The sequence below is a fragment of the Sarcophilus harrisii genome, chromosome 3, assembly GCF_902635505.1.
Source record: "Sarcophilus harrisii chromosome 3, mSarHar1.11, whole genome shotgun sequence".
Taxonomy (NCBI): Eukaryota; Metazoa; Chordata; class Mammalia; order Dasyuromorphia; family Dasyuridae; genus Sarcophilus; species Sarcophilus harrisii.
Genome location: NC_045428.1, coordinates 258,273,567 through 258,287,759, shown reverse-complemented (window position 1 = coordinate 258,287,759; position 14,193 = coordinate 258,273,567).

Here is a 14,193-nt window from a genome sequence, read left to right as displayed (position 1 = left end):
CCCAGCCCCAGGGCCCCAGGCAAAACACTTGAGGGCATGATGGCAGCCAATGGTGCACCCAGAGAGTGCCTAGACGGCCAATACCCCAATATGACCAATCAGCCAGGAAGCCATATGATGGCAGAAAGGGATTACACAATCAATCAGCCAGGAAGCAACTTGATGGAAGAAAGGGATTACAATTAGGGAGAATAGAGTTGTATGCAGCTGAGACAACTGAGATACCCCCTGGAGAGGTGAAATCTGTTCCTCTCCAGCCTATGGATCCCTTGCCTCCAGGCACAGTAGGCTTGACCATTTTACCTCCTGAGAGTACGTACAAAACAGTGTCCATCCACATACTGATGTGGGAAACTGGGAATGTTAGATAATATCCCAGTCACCAATACAGGCAGACAATGTGTGACTTATCACCCAGGAGAAATAGTAGCATCAGGTTTACTCATACAGAATCCTAATACGCAGCCTGGTGATAGTCACCCAGATTCTGATTCCAGATCACAAAATCAGCAGTTTACTGGACAGCAGCTGAAAACTGACCGACCTATGCTCACAATCTATATAAACGGCCTTCCATTGGAAGGATTGGTGACACTGTGCAGATCGGACGGTCATTAGAGGTGCCAGCTGGCCCAGTCACTGGCCAAGATTAAAGCAGACACTTACATGTCTGGCGAGGAGGATCAATAGCAGCTGAAGTTAGTGCTGCCCTATGAGATGGACTTTGAAGGCAAAACAGGAGTTTTACTCCTTTTATAGTTGAAAAATCCCATCAATCTGTGGGGAAGAGACGTTTACAGCAATTAGGGTTAAAATGAGTACTTGGTTTTTAAGCAGGGCTGCTAGTTGAAGGCCTCCAACACTTTCACGTGTTCCTATCAATGGAAAACTGATACACCAGTGTGGATAGAGCAGTGGCCCTTAAGTAAAGATAAAATTCAGGCCTTATTAGATATAGTACAGGAACAGCTTGACCAAAGACACTTAAAACCTTCTCTAAGTCCTTGGAATTCCCCAGTGTTTGTTGTGAAAAGAAATCTGGAAAATGGAGGATGTTAACAGATTTAAGAAAAGTGAATGAACAGATGGAAACTATGGGAACTCTTCAGCCTGGACTTCCATCTCCTACTCAGTTGCCTAGAGAATGGCCTCTTTGGGTCATAGATATTAAGGATTGTTTCTATTCTATCCCTCTGGATAAGGAGGATATGAAAAGATTTGCCTTTTCAGTGCCCAGCGTTAACTTAGCTGAGCCTTATAAAAGATATGAATGGACAGTTTTGCCACAGGGAATGAAAACAGCCCTACTATGTGTCAAATGTATGTTGCTGCTGCTCTTGCTCCAGTAAGAAAAGCATTCCCAAAAGTTATGCTATTACATTACATGGATGCCATTTTGGGATGTGCACCTGAGGAACAAATGTTAGAGGCATGTCTACAAAAGACCATAGAAACACTAAGGAATTACAAATTATACATAGCACCAGAAAAAATTCAAAGACATGCTCCTTTTCAATATTTAGGATATGAAGTATACCCTAAGGTGCTTACAGTTCAAAAACTGTCCTTAAGAACAGAAAAGCTAAACACATTGAATGATTTTCAGAAATTGATAGGAGATATCCAATGGATGCGACCAGTGTTAGGTTTGACTACCTATCAGTTACAACCGTTATATGACATTTTAAGGGAGACAGTGCTTTAAATTCAGCACGCCAGCTTACAAAAGAAGCTCAAGAGGCTTTGAGAGAAGTTGAACTGGCTTTATCAATGTGGTTGAAAGAGTCACTCAAAAACCCTTGGAGATATCAGTTTTCGCCACACAAGAGGCACCCACAGCAGTCCTTCATCAAGGACACAGTGTGATAGAGTGGGTGAACCTCCCAGCACAACCAGATCAAAGCTTTACACCCTACCCAGTGCTTGTGGCTAGAATTTTATTAAAGGCCACTAAGCGAGCAGTACAATTATCTGGGACAAGACCTGATAAGATATACACCTTTTATACCAATACACAAATTAATGTGTGTTGTGAGACCATCCCAGAGTGGCAAATTTTATTAGCCATGGCTCCAAATTTTTTACATGGGTCTCCATTAAAGATAACTAGACTATTACACAATTGGCGATGGACTCTTGAAGAAAAAGTTTCTAAAGTTCCTCTTCAAGGACCAACAATCTTCACGGATGCATCCAAACATAATATTTGTGCTGTGTACTCTCATGATCTAAATATAAAGAGAGTAGTCAGAACTCCTTTTCAGTCCACTCAGCAGAATGAATTGTATGCGATCATTCTAGCTCTTACTTATTATCCAGGAGACATAAATATAATATCTGATTCGGCCTATTCAGTAGGTGTGGTACAAAGAATTGCCACAGCCCAAATAAAATTTGCAGCCTCTAATATATCAGCTCTTTAAGAAACTTCAAGAGCAAGTGAGAAAGCATCCAGGTAAGATCTATATATTACATGTCCATTCTCATAGTGGACTTCCAGGTCCCATATTTGATGGCAATTCAAAGGCAGATAGCCTTCTAACTATGTTGGTCAATACCCCTTTGTTCCAAGAAGCTCAGGCATCTCATTCTAAATATCATCAGGCTGCTCGAGCTTTACGTTTACAGTTTGGAATAACAAAAGAGGAAGCTAGGAGCATAGTAAAAGCCTGTACGGCTTGCCTTCCTTTCCACGCTCCTACACTGCCTCCAGGGAAGAACCCTCGTGGTTTGAGACCCAATGAAATCTGGCAAATGGATGTGACCCATTATAAATCTTTGGTCGTCTGTCTTTCATCCATGTTGTGTAGACACCTTTCGGATTCACTTTTGCAATGCCAGCAGCAAAAGAGACAGCCCGAGTGGTCACTGAATTCCTCATACAAACATTTGCCATTATGGGTGTGCCGCAAGCAATAAAAACAGACAATGGTCCTGCTTATACTTCGAAACATTTTGCACACTTTTGTGCACAGTATAAGATTTTACACACCACAGGCATACCTTTTAATCCTCAAGGACAGGCAATAGTGGAGAGGAGAAACAGAGATATTAAGACACTACTCCAAAAACAAAAGAAAGGGGAGCCACAGGTAACCCTAGAGAACTTCTAAATCTAGCTCTTTATACTATTAACTTCTTGATTTTTGACAAAGATGCACTGGCTCCGGCTGACAGGTTTTATAACCCACCGGAAGGTCAGTGTCCAGTGCAAGCAGCTCCACTATCTTTAGATAATCACGGTGATGTGGAGACCCAGAAAGTGGTGAATGGAAAGGACCAGATAGGCTAACTGCTTTGGGGAGAGGGTTTGCTTGTATCTCTACAGGTGGAGAAGGAATCAGATGGGTGCCAACGAGCCATATTCACCTTGTCCATCGCAGAGAGACGGAGCAGACCTTGAAACAAAGGAGAAGACCCAAGAAATATCGGGTGGTGCTGTTGCTGATTGTGCTCACCATTGAAAGAGCGTGGCAGTTATGGCGTTTGACTCATGGACATCAAAGATTGTCGGACTTCAAAACCCTCATGAATCATTGGATTCTCTGAGCCATAGGGACTCGAAAACCCTCAGGAATCATTGATTCTCTGAGCGTAGGATTTAGAAAACTCTCAGGAATCATTGGATTCTCTGAGACATAGGATTGAAAACCCTCAGGAATCATTGGATTCTCTGAGACATAGGACTTGAAAACTCTCAGGAATCATTGATTCTCTGAGAAATGATAAGACTGTTACAACACTTTAAAATCTGCTGGAATCATTGGATTCCCTAACACATAAAAAGACTTTTCAGGACTTCAAAACTCAGGGGATCATTGGATTCCCTGACATGTGAAACAATGGACAATAGATTGGTTTTGAACTATCTCTTGGCTGCTGAAGAAGGTGTATGTGTGACTGTTGTTTACATACCCACCTTCTAGGACTTCTGGTGATCTTTTCCAACACCATGTTGATTTATATTGTTTGCTATTCCACTACTTGTGTGTACAATTCATGTTTGTTACACCACATCGAGCCTGCACTGACTGAGGGGAGAGTCATCCCTAATAGCCTCTGCGTTATTGCTATGTGCTTGTGTAATACCTCCCATGCTGATGGGTTTGTGCATAATAAGACCCTTCAGCCCAGAAACCCGCTAGCAACCCCCATTTCCCTTTGGTGCTTTTCATCTCCCTTCCTGAGATGTCAGGTAGGGCGTGATCATCTCCTTTTTAGTGCTTTCACCGCCTTTTCTGAGAAGTCAGGGAGGCTGTGATCACCTCCTTTCGGTGCTTTCACCTCCTTCCCTGAGAAGTTAGGAGGCTGTGATCACCCCTTGGGGCTCTGACCTCCTGAGGAGTCAGGGATGGCATGACCACCGGTGTTCTAAAATAAAAGAAAGCGGGAAATGTAATGGGCTGAGGTTTGAGCTGATGCACTGAGGTCCCAAGTACATGAGGCTAGATAGTAATTGGGCTATACTCTATTAATATACATGATTGGATAAAGAATGGTCCCTGCCCACTCTCCCTGCAAGTCCTGATGTGTTGTATAGAAATGACGATTTTGGTGGGTGGAGGCAGAGAGAGAGGAGGAAGACAAGTGGGGAGAGATTGGGCTGGGTTCGAGACTCGAGCTGCTGGTTGTGTGGCTGCTGGTCGAGCTAGCTTCTTGACTCAGCTGCACACATTGCTATCGCCGATTCTCTTCCACCTCCGATCCTTCTTCACTGAGAATAAAGACTGACGATTTTCCCCTAACCTGAATTCCTGTCTTGTGCTGATCTTAAAATACACGATCTTAACACTATATGAATAAAACAGAGAAAGAAGAGACCAATGAATTGCAAAGGCAACTAAAAAGTTAGAAAAAGAACAAATTAAAAACCCTCAATTAAATACCAATTTAGAAATTTTGATACTCCAAGGAGAGATTAATAAAAGTTGAAACTGAGTAAACTGTTGAACTACTTCATAAAACTGTTGATTTTATAAAAAAAAAAAAACAGTAGATAAACATTAATTTAATTTGCTTAGATAAAGGAAAAAAAAAAACAAATCATCAACCAAAAAAAAAAATGAAAAGGATGAATTTACCACCAATGAAAAATAAATTAAAACAATAATTAGGAGCTATTTTGCCTAATTGTATGGTAGCCAATCCAATAATTTAATCATTAAAGATGAATTTTTATAAAATTATTAGATTAACAGAAGATGAAATAAATTACTTAAATTGTCCCATTTTTAGGGGGAAAATTGCACAAGCCATTAATAAAATCTAAGAAAAAAAATCTCCAGGGTTAGATGGATTGACAAGTGAATTTTATGAAACACTTAAAACACAATTAATTCCAATGCTATATAAACTATTTGGAAAAAACAGATAAAGAAGGACGGCTATAAAATTACTTCTATGACACAAATATGGTACTGACACCTAAACCAGGAAGAGCCTAAACAGAAAAAGAAATTTAAAGACCATTCTTTCTAATGAATATTGAAGCAAAATTGTAAATAAAATATTAACAAAGAGATTACAGACACTTTTCAGTAGGAATATAAACTCTGACCAAGTAGTTTATACTGGAAATGCAAGGCTGCTTCAATATCAGAAAAAAATATTACCATCATTGACCCTATCTATACAAAACCCAACAGAAAACAAATGATAATGTCCTAGATGCAAAAAAAAAAAAAAAAAAAAAAAGCTTTTGGCAAAATACAGCACCAATTCCTATTAAAAACACAAGAGAACATAGAGTTATTGGGAACTTTACTTAAAATAATGAGCAATATCTAGCTAAAATCAATAGCAAGCATTATTTGTAATGGAAAGAAGTTTGATGCATTCTTAATAAGATCAGGGGTGAAACAAGGATGCCCATTACCACTCTATTATTCAACAATGTAATAAAATGTTGGCTTTAGCAATAAGAAAAGAAAGAGGAATTAAAGGAATTATAATAGTCAGTGAGTAAATAAAACTATCATTCTTTGCAGATGATATGATGATATACAGAGAGAATTCTAGAAAATCATCCAAAAACCTACTGGGAATAATAATGGCTTTAGCAATGTTACAAGAAAAAACATAAACCCACATACATCATCAGTGTTTCTATATATTATTGACAAACCCCATCTGCAAGAGATAGAAAGAAAAATTACATATAATATAACTGTAGATAAAATATTTGGGGATCTACTTAAAAAACCCAAGATCTCTGTGAACACTATTAAAAAACACTTCTTATACAAATAAAGTCAGATCTAAGCAACTGGAAAAATATCTACTATTCATGGGTAGGCTGAACAAATATAATAAAAATGACAATTCTGTTAAAATCGGTCTTCTCCTTCAATGCCATATGAATCAAACTGCCAAAAATATTGTATAGAACTTTAATAATTATAACAATCCATCTGGAATAACAAAAAACAAGTATATCAAGGGAATTAATGAAAAAATACAAAGGATATGGCTTAGTGGTACCAAACCTAAAACTATATTATAAATAGCAATCATCAAAGCCATTTGGTACTGTTTAAGAAATACTGTGGAGGATCAATGGGATAGATTAAATATACATGACATAATAATCAAGGCCTATGGTAATCTGGTATTTGAAAAAAAGCCCAAACTTCAGCTTCTGGAGTAAAAATTTACTATTTGACAAAAATTGCTGGGAAAACTGTCAGAAACTCAGCAAAGATCTACATCTCACATCCTATACCAAAATAAGTTCAAATTGGGTACATAATTTGGGCATAAAGGATGATCAATTAATATATTTGAACAGCAAGGGATAATTTACCTATCAGATCTTTGGGCAAGGGTGGAATTTGTGATCAAAAAACAACCAGCAAACATTATGAAAAATAAAATGAACAACTTTGATTACATTAAATTCAAAGTTTTTGACATACAAAACAAACAGAAACAAGATTGGAAGTTAAGTACAAATCTGGGAAAAAAAATCTTTATAGCGAGGGTTAACTGATAAAGGTCCCATTTCTAAAATATATAAAGTACTGTATCAAAATTATAATCACATAAGTCATTCCCTATTTAATAATTGGTCAAAGGGTATGAACAGACAATTTTAAGATGACTAAATTAAAAGCATCTATAGTCATATGAAAAATGCTCTAAATCACTATAGATTAGAAAAATACACATTAAAACAACTCTGAGGTACCCTCTCAGACCTTTTAGATTGGTTAAAATGATGGGAAAATATAACAAATGTTGGAGGGGATGTGGGGAAACTGGGAAACTAATGCATTATTGCTGATTTGTGAAATGATCCAATCATTCTGGAGAGTATTCTGTAGTGCTACTACTGGGTCTATTTCACAAGGAAATCATAAAAGAGGGAAAAGGACCCATATGTGCAAAAATGTTTGTAGCAGCTCTTTTTGTTGTATCAAAAATTGGAAATGGAAAATGAGTAGATACCCACTGGTTCGGTGATACAAAGCAATCCCCATAGACTTTGGACAGAAAATGCCATCTGTATCCACAAAAAGATCTATGGAGATTGAATGTAAATTCGTGTTCACTTGTACATTCTGTTCAATTTTTTTTCTTGTTTTTTTTCTCTTCCATGGTTTTTGTCTTTCACTTTGATTTTTCTCTCCCAACATGATTCATAAAGCAATGTGCATTAAAATAAATATTAAAAAAAACCTGTTCACATGGAAAAAATAAAATGGATAGATATTCTCCATTAAAAAATACAAAGTGGGTTAACTTGAACTATAAACATTCCATTAGGGAACAGAGTCAGATCTCTATTTGAAAATTAAAAAAAAAAAAAAAGCTCTTAAATAACTAAGATCTCTGAGCCTTTGTGATTATATGATTACCTTTTTTGTTATATATGAACTTTGTAAGACAGTTGAGCAGTATAACATGATTCCAGAACTTCTATGTTGCTCTTAGGATCAAAAGTGAACTAAATGTCACATAGTTTGGCTCATTAAATATTGAGAAAGAAATTGTTTAAGAGGAATAATTAAAGAAAAGATCTAAATCATTCTAAATTAATTCCTCTAGGAGATAGCCAAGGCCCAGGAATATCTGCCCCTATTAAGCAGGGACACAAGAACCGAAAGGATCAAGTGCTGATAAGCTACCTATATAATGCTTAGCAACACTCAACCATCTTACTTTATATTCATAGTGAAGAAAGGTATCAGACACAGACATCAGGTAGAAGAATTCAAAGGGAGGTGAGATGATTAGTAGTATACATAGACATATATAATTGGAAGAATAGGAAAATTGAATGTGACAATAAATAAATAGGGAAGAGAGAGTAACAGAAAGGGGAAATTAAATATGAAAAACATTGTACAAAAATGTACCCTAAATTATTTTTCACAACAGATGTCTGGCTAAAGTAGCTTCTCTTCCTATCTGGGGAAGACTTCAGCAAGTGTATCTTTTTGCATACACTTAAAATATTTGCTTGGTTATTACATAGCATAGCAAAATTTTATGAATACTTAAAGCAATAAAAAGAATAATATATTAAAGTAATATACAAACATATGTGCAGTGAAGCAATATGCTTTCAGCATTATTATGAAATATATGATCTACTCTAAAAACTAATGCCACTAAAGCTAGTAACAGTGGTTGAAGCTCTAAATACCATGATATAATACTCAGTTAAATGCTAATTTTAGACTATATAATAAATACATTAATAATTATTTTCACATTTCACAGAAATTGAATTTCATCATATAGTCAGAAATATCAGCCAGAAGCTGAATTAAAACATTTTCTATTATTGTGTCTAGGACTAAAATCTTAGATTAAACAAAAGCAAACTCATAGGATTATACTTTTTTCATCCTAATTTTCAGTTGTCTTTTTTCCTTTTGAAATTGTTTTGTATCAATTTTTACATACTTTTTACTTTCTTTTATATATGGTAGAAGTGCAAACGTCCTTCCTAGTGGAATACAAACTTATTGAGTGCTAGAAGTGGTTTCATTACTGTCTTTGTAAATTGGCTTTCACATAATGGTTATCTAATAAAAGTTTATTGAATTCAATTGCATTAGGGAGTTACCAAAATCTCTGAAAACAATGAAGGAAAAGCACATAAAAAATACCAGTAACAACAACAGGCCCTAGATATGAAGACAAGAGTAAAAGTACATCATTAGTATGATAACAAGCATATTGCATAGAGAATCAATTTAAATTCACAATACATGAAACTTATAATCTTAAAATATACTTCATAATGTTCTATTTCCACCAAGGAAGAGGAAATTAGAGAAATAATAAGGAGTTATTTTGCTCAACTTTATGCCAATAAATTTGATAACCTAAGTGAAATGGATGACTACCTCCAAAAATATAGACTTCCCAGACTAACAGAGGAGGAAGTAAATTGCTTGAATAGTCCCATTTCAGAAAAAGAAATAGAACAGGAATTAAACAACTCCATAAGAAAAAATCCCCAGGACCAGATGGATTTACATGTGAATTTTACCAAACATATAAAGAACAATTGGCCCCAATGTTATATAAATTATTTGATAAAATAGGGAATGGAGGAGTCCTACCAAATTCCTTCTATGACACAGACATGGTACTGATACCTAAACCAGGTAGGCTGAAAACAGAGAAAGAAAATTATAGACCAATCTCCCTAATGAATATTGATGCTAAAATCTTAAATAAGATATTAGCAAAAAGACTACAGAAAATCATCTCCAAGATAATACACTATGATCAAGTAGGATTTATACCAGGAATGCAGGGCTGGTTCAATATTAGGAAAACTATCAATATAATTGGCCATGTTAATAACCAAATTAACAAAAACCATATGATCATCTCAATAGATGCAGAAAAAGCATTTGATAAAATCCAACATCCATTCCTATTAAAAACACTTGAGAGTATAGGAATAAATGGACTTTTCCTTAAAATAATCAGCAGCATCTATTTAAAACCATCAGTAAGCATCATATGTAATGGAGACAAACTGCAACCATTCCCAATAAGATCTGGAGGGAAACAAGGTTGCCCACTATCACCGTTACTATTTAATATTGTATTAGAAACGCTAGCTTTAGCAATAAGAGCTGAGAAAGAGATTAAAGGAATAAGAATAGGCAATGAGGAAACCAAATTATCACTCTTTGCCGATGACATGATGGTATACTTAGAGAACCCCAGAGATTCTGCTAAAAGTTATTAGAAATAATCCACAACTTTAGCAAAGTTGCTGGTTATAAAATAAACCCACATAAGTCATCAGCATTCTTATATATCACTAACAAAATCCAACAGTCAGAGTTACAAAGAGAAATTCCATTTAAAGTAACTACTGATAGTATAAAATATTTAGGAATCTATCTGCCAAGGAAAATCAGAAACTTTATGAGCAAAATTACAGACCACTTTTCACAAAATTAAGTCTGATCTAACCAATTGAAAAATATTAAATGCTCTTGGATAGGGCGAGCAAATATAATAAAGATGACAATATTACCTAAACTAATCTATTTATTTAGCGCTATACCAATCAGAGTCCCAAAAACTATTTTAATGACCTAGAAAAAATAACAACAAAATTCATATGGAAAAATAAAAGGTCAAGAATTTAAAGGGAATTAATGAAAAAAAATCAAATGAAGGTGGCTTAGCTGTACCAGATCTAAAATTATATTATAGAGCAGCAGTTACCAAAACTATTTGGTATTGGCTAAGGAATAGATTAGTTGATCAGTGGAATAGATTAGGTTCAAGGGATAAACAGTCAACAAATATAGCAACCTAGTCTTTGACAAACCCAAAGATCCCAGCTGTTGGGATAAGAACTTACTGTTTGATAAAAATTGCTGGGAAAATTGGAAACTAATATGGCAAAACTAGGCATTGATCCATACTTAACGCCGTACACCAAGATAAGGTCAAAATGGGTTCATGACCTAGGCATAAAGAATGAAATTATTAATAAATTAGAGGAACACAGGATAGTTTACCTCTCAGACCTGTGGAAGGGGAAGGTCTTTATGACCAAAGCAGAACTAGAGATCATTACTGATCACAAAATAGAAAATTTAGATTATACCAAACTGAAAAGTTTTGTACAAACAAAACTAATGCAGACAAGATTAGAAGGAAGCAATAAACTGGGAAAATATTTTTACAGTCAAAGGTTCTGATAAAGGCCTCATTTCCAAAATATATAGAGAATTAACTCTAATTTATAAAAAATCAAGCCACTCTCCAATTGAAAAATGGTCAAAGGATATGAACAGACAATTCTCAGATGAAGAAATTGAAACTATTTCTAGTCATATGAAAAGATGCTCCAAGTCATTATTAATCAGAGAAATGCAAATTAAGACAATTCTAAGATACCACTACACACCTGTCAGATTGGCTAAGATGACAGGAAAAAATAATGATGATTGTTGGAGGGGATATGGGAAAACTCGGACATTGAGGCATTGTTGGTGGAGTTGTGAACGAATCCAACCATTTTGGAGAGTAGTTTGGAACTATCCTCAAAAAGTTATCAAACTGTGCATACCCTTTGATCCAGCATTGTTACTAGTGGGATTATATCCCAAAGAGATTATAAAGAAGGGAAAGGGACCTGTATGTGCAGGAATGTTTGTGGCAGCCCTTTTTGTAGTGGCTAAAAACTGGAAACTGAATGGATGTCCATCAGTTGGAGAATGGCTGAATAAATTATTGTATATGAATATTATGGAATATTACTGTTCTGTAAGAAATGACCAACAGGATGATTTCAGAAAGGCCTGGAGAGACTTACACGAACTGATGCTGAGTGAAATGAGCAGGACCAGGAGATCATTATATACTTCCACTACAATACTATATGATGACCAGTTGTGATGGACCAGGCCATCCTCAGCAACGAGATCAACCAAATCATTTCCAAAGGAGCAGTAATGAACTGAACCAGCTATGCCCAGAAAAAGAACTCTGGGAGATGACTAAAACCATTACATTGAATTCTAATCCCTATATTTATGCACACCTGCATTTTTGATTTCCTTCACAAGCTAATTGTACAATATTTCAGAGTCTGATTCTTTTTGTACAGCAAAATAATGTTTTGGTCAGGTATACTTATTGTGTATCTAATTTATATTTTAATATATTTAACATCTACTGGTCATCCTGTCATCTGGGGGGGGGTAAGAGGTGAAAAATTGGAACAAGAGGTTTGGCAATTGTTAATGCTGTAAAGTTACCCATGCATATATCCTGTAAATAAAAGGCTATTAACATATATATATATATATATATATATATATATATAAGAAAATAAATCAATAATAAGGCTGCATTATTTATAAAAAGAAATATTGAAAAGAGCCCATATCAAAAAGAAATTCATCAGAGTAAAACATTTGTGAGTTTTGCTGTTTAATTACATAAGAACATAAGTAATAGTCTGACATGAACTACACTTGTGCCCATTGTCAATTAGTTCATATGCTATTCCTGTCTCCAAACTATGCAACTGATCCTTTACTTCATTAATGATTAGCTTTGTAGAGTTTTTAAATACATATTCATAGTAGAGTAATATAATTATATGTTTTTGTAATTTCCTATTCTAAAACATATAAATCTGAACTGTTGCCAAAGTCAATAAAATATAAAATACCCATAAGTCTTTGTTTTCTTATGTATCTAATTTTGTTCTTATCATAAAATAAACTATCCTTTTGGACAGTTATATCAATATCTATGCCTTTGTCTCAGAATTTTATGATATAGTTCCTTAAACATATTAAGCACTTAATAATTTCTTTAAATTTAATTGCATTGGATTTATGAAATCAATTATATTATTTAAGAGCTGGAAGAGTAAATGGTCATCTATTATATTTTAAATATTGTTTATTCCCCCTAGTTATATATGAAGATAATAAATATAATTTACATAATAATAATCATGTTCTCTTAACAACTTAGTGGCAGAACTTCTAAAATGTACTAACACACACCCATCTCATTTTTTAAAGCTTAGTTTAAAATCATATTCAGCTGATGTACTTCATTATTTTGTATTCACAAGTATAAGTAACATCATGACCTTTTGGAAAGTTAACTTCTCTAAGTTAAACCTATATAAAAGACAACAGTATAACAGGAATATCATGATAATTTCTATGCTGAATCAATAGAGCCTACAAACAATAGGGCATAGCATTCTCCCTTAATATATTTGAATAAAAGACAAATGCCAATTATTCATTGATTTTTTTTATGGTATGGTCACATAATGGGGATCCACACATTATAACACTGTCAGCCTCAGGTCAGTGCTAGATAATATTTTTCATTTTGCATCTGGTTATGCTCCCATACACTTCTTCATCTTGCCTCCAGGAATCTTATCATAAGAAACCTCATCATCATGAGAGATTGAATCAGCCTTAGTACTCAGAACTCATCAGTTCCCTCTCACACTCTGACTGAAGGATGGAGCAAAGACCTCTTCCTCAAACTTCCCTTTATAGTGGACATTCTAGTCAGCAATCTCATCATTCCCCACTTAGAAATACTTGTTTAAATTATTTCACCATGCCTCTTGCCCAATTCCTTCTCTACCCTAACCCTGTTTTGTGTCTCGTCTTCTCCTAATAGACTATAAAATCCTTGAAGACAGGGAAAATCTTTTGCATTTCTTTCTATCTCCAGCACTTAGCACAAGTGCAAATAGTATACAATAGATATGTATTGAATGACTTTTTTTGGAATATGAACACATTTGTCAACTTTTATTAGATAATTAGCAAATTTCTGACTTACAGCCTGAAGAAACCCTTCTTTGTTGGGACTATTTCATGACTCCCTGGAAAGATCACCAAGTTTGTATGGTATCTGGATTTACTAAGCTTTTGGAGGATGCAATAAAGACTTCAAAGAGATTAAGTGTTGCTTTAAAAATTAGCTGAGTACAATACATGATTATTCTCTTGGAGAATAGAAACCTCAAACTAAGAAGATTATTTAAAAATTAAACACTTGCAGTAGGAACAAAGGGTGGCAATTATTAAACTGTATTATCTGAATAGTTTAAAATTAAATAATTAAGGGTTGGTATTGAGATGTATGCATCCAGGAATCAAATATTGGTAAGTGGTAGAATGTTAATTGAATCCAAAAAGTATTTACTGCAGATGT